The 8,520-nt window shown below is 38.8% G+C and overlaps 1 pseudogene; it reads left to right on the top strand.

The window, feature by feature from the left end:
* The first annotated feature begins 350 nt into the window (after positions 1 to 350).
* LOC124502655 (heterogeneous nuclear ribonucleoprotein A1-like) lies at positions 351 to 1,573 on the top strand (annotated as a pseudogene).
* Positions 1,574 to 8,520: the final 6,947 nt, after the last annotated feature.

The following is an 8,520-nucleotide window of genomic DNA, read 5'->3' as shown; positions in this document are numbered from 1 at the left end:
GAGCCTGCTTGGGATTCTCTCTCTCCCTCTCTCTCCCCAAGTAGATAATCTTTAAAAAACAAAACAAAACAGGGGCACATGGGTAGCTCAGTCAGTTGAGTGTCCAACTTCAGTTTAGGTCATGATCTCATGGTTCACGAGTTCGAGTCCCACATGGGGCTCACTGCTGTCAGCACAGAGCCAGCTTCAGTTCTTCTGTCCTCCTTTCTCTCTCTGCCCCTCCCCAGCTCACACTCTCTCTCCCTCAAAAATAAATAAACATTAAAAAAAAAAAACAATAGAACATAAAACTTTCCACCCTTGGATGCCACCGAGTAACCATCATTAAAGTCTCCCCTCCTACCACCATCATGTCTAAGTCAGAGGCTCCCAAAGAGCCTGAACAGCTGCAGAAGCTCTTTATCAGGGGTTTGAGCTTTGAAACAACCAATGAGAGTGTAAGGGGCTATTTTGAACAATGGGGAATGTTTATGGATTGTGTGGTAATCAGAGATCCAAACACCAAGCACTGCAGACCCTTTGAGTTTGTCACATACGCCACTGTGGTGGATGCAGCCACAAATGCAAGGCCACACAAAGTGGATGGAAGAGTTGTGGAACCAAAGAGGGCTGCCTCAAGAGAAGATTCTCAAAGACCTGGTGCCCACTTAATTGTGAAAAAGATTTTTGTTGGTGGTAATAGAGAAGACACCATCTTCTTAGATGGTGATGAAGAACACCATCTAAGAGATTTTGAATAGTATGTGAAAACTGAAGTGACTGACATCATGACTGACCAAGGCAGTGCCAAGAACAGTTTTGCTTTTGTAACATTTGATGACTATAACTCCGTAGACAAGATTGTCTTTCAAAAGTAACACACTTTGGGGCGCCTGGGTGGCTCAGTGGGTTAAGCATCCAACTCTTGATTTCAGCTCAGGTCATGATCTCATGGTTTGTGAGTTGGAGCCCTGTGTTAGGCTCTGCACTGACAGTGTGCAGCCTTCTTGGATTCTTTCTTTTTCTCTCTATATCTGCCCTTCCCCGACGCTTGCACATGCCCTCTCTCTCTCTCCTCTCCCACTCATATGTGCTCTCTCTCTCAAAATATATATACCATACTGTGAATGGCCACAACTGCAAAGTAAGAAAAGCCCTATCTAAGCAAGAGGTGGCTAGTGCTTCATCCAGACAAAGAGGTTGAAGTGGTTCTGGAAACTTTGGTGGTGGTTGTGGAGGTAGTTTTGGTGGGAATGACAACTTTGGTCATGGAGGAAACTTCAGTGAGCTGGTGGCTTTAGTGGAAGTCCAGGTAGTGGTGGATATGGTGGCAGTGGAGACAGCTATAATGGATTTGGTAATGATGGAAGCAATGGAAACTATAATGATTTGGGCAATTATAACAATCAGTCTTCAAACTCTGGACCCTTGAAAGGAAGAAATTTTGGATGCAGAAGCTCTGGCCACTATGGCGGTGAAGGCCAATATTTTGCCAAACAATGAAACCAAGGTGGCTATGGTGGTTCCAGCAGCAGCAGTAGCTATGGCAGTGGCAGAAGGTTTTAATTACTGCCAAGAAACAAAGCTTAGCAGGAGAGGGAAGCCAGAGAAGTGACGGGGAAGCTACAGGTTACCACAGATTTGTGAACTCAGCCAAGAACAGTGGTGGCAGGGCCTAGCTGCTGTATACAAAGAAGACATGTTTTAGACAATACTCATGCGTCCATACACATGAGCAAAAAACTCGAGGACTGTATTTGTGACTAAGTGTAAACAGATTATTTTAGTTTCTCTTCTGTAGAAAATGTAAAGTATTCCAACAAAGGGTTTTAATGTAGATTTTTTTTTTTGCACCCATGCTGTTGATTGTTAAATTGCCTCATCATGTGTCTTTAAAAAACACACAAAACAGGGGCGCCTGGGTGGCGCAGTCGGTTAAGTGTCCGACTTCAGCCAGGTCATGATCTTGCAGTCTGTGAGTTCGAGCCCCGCGTCGGGCTCTGGGCTGATGGCTCAGAGCCTGGAGCCTGTTTCCGATTCTGTGTCTCCCTCTCTCTCTGCCCCTCGCCCGTTCATGCTCTGTCTCTCTCTGTCCCAAAAATAAATAAACGTTGAAAAAAAAAAATTAAAAAAAAAAAAACACACAAAACATAAAATGTGGAACACTTCCTCCCTCACTTTGCCTAAAGGTCTATCATGACTTCATATCATTCTTACTATTCATTATTTCAAAGAGACAACTTTTTTTTTCTAAAATCAATCCAATGGGTTCGTCCTGACTCATCGTTCATAATCTGATCCTCAGTCCTTCCTTTTCTAGAGAAATGTTAGTTCCAAAGAACTCAAGGTCTCTTGCAGCCACTTTTACCAGTGATGAACCTTGCTTCATCCAAAAGTACCTCCCTCACCTGCCTCAGCCTTGGCATTGAAGCTTACCATGCGTCCAACTGAACTTCAGGGCACTAGGTAGCTGAATAGCTAATCTAACTTTGGTGGACTGCCCCTCCAGCTCCTTGTTCCAGAATTTCTTGGAAACTACCAGAAAAGTCCACTAGAGGTCACTTTACTGCCACATGCAATGGATAGGGAATTTCAGTTTCATTTCCCCCAAAATGGTTATGAAATAAAGTGTTGATGTTAAAGTTCTAAGAAAATATGAAAACAACTTGGGAATTACCATGTCTTTCCATGCCACAGTGCAGAGTGCTCCCAGAATTTCAAACACAGGAGGCTGAAAGTGCTTATGGAAATTATAAAAAATTTAGAGGAAATCAGTTTATTGCTTCCTAAAAGCCACATTCATCACTTATTCCTTCATACTAGACCAGAACCCATATGACTCCACAAAGACACTAGAGCAGGCAGGGTTCCTAATTTGGAGATGGTATATTCTTAGGTATTGGAAGGTCTGTGAACCTCTAAAATTGTGTTTTTCTGAGGAATGAACGGTCCTCAAAGAAGTTTAAGAGATGAAAGACTCAGAAATGGGAAGAGCTGCTTTTTTTTCACCAAAGAAAATTGAAAGAGAAATTTGGGCTCAGAAACCCCCTCCAACACTAAGATTTTCTCAGCCAGCCAGAGACAGATCAAGGAATTGATATTTGAGCCTCTGTCTTTTAGAAAGGACCTGAGTGGTAGCAACTGAAAGGCTAGCAAAACTTCAGCATTCCCCACCAAACTAAAAGGTACAGAATAAACGACAATTATGGTTAAGGCAGAATGCAACCTAAAAACAAAGAGAAGATAACATGAGAATGGCTCCCCAGGACCCAAAACCCCAGGCACTAGGGACAAATGGGTTAGAAAAAGGGGTGGAAACCCTCAGTGTGATGCAGATTTGTTTGAAGTGGAGTGACCAGCTACTAAATAGGGGAGTCCCCACAGATCAGCTCACCCCTCCCCCACAGCCCTATGTGAGCTCATAATACCTACCCTTCTGAAAGCAGTTGCCTCATAGGGATTCAAACGGACCAAAATGGAAAGCTTTGGATGAATGGAGCTGGGGTCTGCCATCGGTATAAAGTCTGAGAATTCAGAAAGTTCTGAAGTGTGGGCAGGTGAGCCTGAAAGAAAAGAGAATTCAGAGAACTGTGATTTATTTCTGTCCCATTAGGGATGGAAGACGCTTTGATATATACTTAAACCATCTCTGGGGAGTTTAGAGTTTAGGATATTTTGGAAAATAAAGGCTTTTGTTTTTGACTGTTACTCCTGATCCTTCCCATCTATTAATTAAATTTGACTTATTAACTTACTAGCAAAAATCCTGTCCATTTGAAGATGGTGCTAGGTATCCTTGTACCAAAATACTCTCCCTAATCCTCTGGGGAAATGACTATATTCACTTGTCTCAGCACTGGGCTTCTTCAGAAATGGTCACGCTTATGGAAAGTTTTATACTATGTCTTAAAAGCAATCTAACCGGAATCCTAGAATGGAATCATCTCAAAATAGAAGCATAGTCTAATTTTGTAGCAGTATGCCATCCGTATAGTCCTAAAGGTACTAAACAGGTTCTTTTTAAATCAAAGGATCAAACAGGCACCTCTGTGTACAAGCACTTAGGAAAAAATGAGCCAAATTTATATTTTCAAGCCAATAACATCCAGTAGACTACACAAACAAGTAGAAACAAAACCAAGATATACTGCAAGACTGATTCCAACTCCAAACAAATTCTGTGACCTTCACAGGTCTTTTACCTTGCTACCACAGATATTCCACTTGATCTGATATTTAGCATATTAATTACAATGTAAAGTATAAGGATTCAGAGTCCAGGCATTAATCCCTTGGAAACCCTAAGATCTAAGTGCCAATGTAGCTATTTTCTAGTTTTGTGATTTTGAAATTATTTAACTTCAGTTTCCTTATCTGTAAAATGGAAATAATAAGATCTACTTTGTAAGGATTAGGAAAGGAGGTGTGTGTGTACTTGAGTTATCCCAGCCTCCTCTCAGATGACAGGGTAAGCCAAAATACAATGTACTCTACAGAAAACACTTGGAGAAACAAAAGTCTCGTATAAAGAACACTAACTGATAAATCCATAATGATACAGAGCATACTGAGGGTTCACTTCTGCCATCACACATAATAAAAATAGACTAAAATTTGTTTCAGATCTATTAAAATTGTTCTTTCAATCATTTGTAGGACAAATAAAAAGCTACCAGAAGACTTGTTTCTACTCAACATCAGAAAAAGTTACCAACAGCAGTCCTAAAACAGAAGGGCTGCCTCTGGAAACTGTGAGTCCTTTGTTACTAGAATCATAGGACAAGGGAAGATGATGGGAGGGAAATGAGGAGGGCACTCAAAGATGTCCAGATGTCAACCACTTGGCTGGACTTTATCAGGTCTCTTCCAAAGCTGAAAACTTTTTTTTTTAACTTTGATTTTTTACTTTTGATTTAAGATATATTTAAAACGTCAGATTCTCTTTTTTTCATGGTTTACATACTATTGAATTCAAATTATTTGCATTTTATTTAAAATTATTTTTTAAATTTAAATCCATATTAGTTAACATATAGTGTAACAATGATTTCAGGAATAGAATTTAGTGATTCACCCTTACCTACATGTTGCACCCAGTGCTCATTCCAACAAGTGTCCTGCTTAATGCCCCTTGCCCATTTAGCCCATCCCCACACCTAACACCCCACCAGCAACCCTCAGTTTGTTCTCTGTATTAAGGGTCTCTTATGGTTTGTCTCCCTTTCTGTTTTTATATTATTTTTGTTTCCCTTCTCTTATGTCCATCTCTTTTGTATCTTAAATTCCACATGAGTGAAATCATGATATTGGTGTTTTTCTGACTGACCTATTTTACTTAGCATAATACACTCTAGTTCCATCCACCTTGTTGCAAGATTTCATTCTTTTTGATCACCAAGTAATAACCGTTGTATATATATACCACATTTTCTTTATCCATTCATTCATCGATGGACATTTGGGCTCTTTCCATACTTTGGTTATTGTCGATAGTGCTGCTGTAAACACTGGGGTGCGTGTGCCCCTTTGAATCAGTACTCCTGTATCCTTTGGATACCTAGTAGTGCAATTGCTGGGTCATACGGTAGTTCTATTTTTAATTTTTTGAGGAACTTCCATACTGTTTTCCAGAGTGGCTGCACCAGTTTGCATTCCTACCGCAGTGCAAAAGGATTCCTCTTTCTCCTCATCCTCTCCAACATCTGTTGTTGCCTGAGTTGTTAATGTTAGCCATTCTGACAGGAGTGAGGTGGTATCTCATTGTGGTTTTGATTTGTATTTCCCTGGTGATGAGAGATGTGGAGCATTTTTTCATGTGTCTGTTAACCATCTGCATGTCTTCCTTGGAGAAGTGTCTATTCATGTCTTTTGCCCATTTCTTCACCAGATTATTTGTTTTTTGGGTGTTGAGTTTGATAAGTTCTTTATAGATTTTGGATACTAACCCTTTATCTGATATGTCATTTGCAAATATCTTCTCCCATTCCATCGGTTGCCTTTTAGTTTTGCTGATTGTTTCCTTCACTGTACAGAAGCTTTTTATCTTGATGAGGTCCCAATAGTTCATTTTTGCTTTTGCCTTGCCTGTGGAATCATGTCAGCTAAGAAGTTGGTGTGGCCGAGGTCAAAGAAGTTGTTGCCTGTTTTCTTCTGTAGGATTTTGATGGCTTCCTGTCTTATGTTTACTTATGAAACTGGACCACCTTCTTACACCATTTGAATTTATTTTTGTGTATGGTGTAAGAAGGTGGTCCAGTTTTATTCTTCTACATGTTGCTCTCCAGTTTTCCCAACACATTTGCTGAAGAGTCTATCTTTTGTCCATTGCATATTCTTTCTTGCTTTGTCAAAGATTAGTTGGCCATATGTTTGTGGGTCCATTTCTAGGTTCTCTCTTCTGTTCCATTGATGTATGTGTCTGCTTTTGTGCCAGTACCATACTGTCTTGATGATTACAGCTTTGTAATACAGCTTGAAGCCTGGAATTGTGATGCCTCCAGCTTTGGTTTTCTTTTTCAGGATTGCTTTGGCTATTCGAGGTCTTTTGTGGTTCCATACAAATTTTAGGATTGTTTGTTCTAGCTCGTGAAGAATGCTGGTGTTATTTTTTAGGGATTGCACTGAATATGTAGATTGCTTTGGATAGTATCAACATTTTAACAATATTTTTCCAAACGATGAGCATGGAATGTTTTTCTATTTTGGGGGGTCTTCTTCAATTTCTTTCATAAGCTTTCTATAGTTTTCAGTGTATAGATTTTTCACCTCTTTGATTAGGTTCATTCCTAGGTACTTTATGGTTTTTGGTATGAAAACTGTTTGCTAGACAATTACAGAAGGATATTCTATACCAAAACTACACTCATGGGGCACCTGGCTGGCTCAGTTGGTAGAGTGTGTGACTCTTGATCTCCAGGTAGTGTGTTCAAGCCTCACTTTGGGCAGAGACTTTACTTAAAAACAAAAACAAAAATTATACTCTTGATCTACATTACTACTCTTGCTCAACTTTCCAAAAAAGCATCTTCCTACAGTGGTTGCACTAACTGAAGAAAAAATGTTCACATTTTCTGCTTCTTTGCAATTACAGTAAAACTTTGGTTTGTGAGCATAGTTTAGTTTTGGAAACATACTTGCAATCCAAAGCACTTGCATATCAAAGCAAATTTCAAGAACCATTGGCCCACTGTGATCATGTGACATTCAGCATCACATACTACTTGCATTGCAAGACATCACTCATTTATCAAGTTAAAATTTATTACAAATATTTGCTCATTTTAAGGAACACTTGCAGAACAAGTTATTCCAATCCAAAGTTTAACTGTATTCCTGAAAACACTCATTCACAGGAGCTAGAAACCTAGCTCTAGGACACAGTGGCTTAAAAAGCAAAAGCTATAGGAGGGCCTGGCTGGATCAATCAATGGAACGTGTGACTCTCAAACTGAGGTTGGAGCCCTACATTGGGTGTAGACAGTACTAAAAAAATAAACTTAAAAAAAATAAGTGAAATAAAATGTTTTTAAAAAGCAAAAGCTACACTAATGACATAAAAAAAGAATTTTATAGCATTGTTCAGCTTGTTCAGAAATGAAACAAACTTTTATGTATATATTTGAATTCAATTCTCTAGTTTATCTTCCTAATGAAATACTCACCTGTTTTCCTAAGAATTGTAAGAAAAACAAAAATATTATCAGAGCATCTGAAGGCTCTTAACATTAAAATAAGCTATAAGCCACCAAATAGATGTTGTGTGTGGCATACCTAAAAGCAGACCCGAAGTTGAGAGCTGCCAGTTGTCTCAGTGTATGTATAGACCAAAGCACTGTACATAGTAGAAGTAAGTATACATAGGAATTTCTGGAGTCTTCCTGGATTCAAATCCTGGTGTTGCTACCTGTTAACTACATGACCTAAAACAAGTTACTTGATCTCCATACCTCAGTGTCTTCATTTCTAAATGGGAATAACAGTATATACTTCATGGGCTTAGTGTGAAGATTAAATGACAAAATACTTACAAAGCTGCATGCATAGTCCCTGGGCATAAAAGTGAGTGTTTATGAAATAATAGATACCACTAACACAATAGCTCCCACTGGATAGGTGATAGACTTGTTAAATATTTTTAAATGAAATTTTTTTATAAAAACAATATATGCTTATTGTAGAATGTGGAAATGACTACAAAGAATTTAAAAAGGATATTAATCACCCATAATCCTAACAATTAAAGAAAGAACTATTACATTTGGCATATTCCTTCTAAATATTTTTTTCTTGTATATTTTTCCATGGTTGAGGATCTTATGTTCACAGTCTGGTAGACTGAGGAATAGGTTTAGAGCTGCACCTTCTTCAGTGTCATAGGTGAGATGACAGATACCATGAAAAACTATATTTTCCTCTTTTTCATTATCTTTTTTTCCCAGGACTTTACTATCTACATAGTAAAGACATAGCCCTGTAATCCCTGGCTACTTTTTTTTTTTTTTTTTAAGATTTTATTGGTAAGTAATCTCTACATCCAACATG

Source organism: Lynx rufus, unplaced genomic scaffold (genome assembly GCF_022079265.1).
Source record: "Lynx rufus isolate CCGP_SWC_20201006 ecotype Redwood Valley unplaced genomic scaffold, mLynRuf1.p SCAF_7, whole genome shotgun sequence".
Classification (NCBI taxonomy): domain Eukaryota; kingdom Metazoa; phylum Chordata; class Mammalia; order Carnivora; family Felidae; genus Lynx; species Lynx rufus.
The sequence above is the reverse complement of the archived record's forward strand: the minus strand, read 5'-3'. Positions and strand labels throughout refer to the sequence as shown.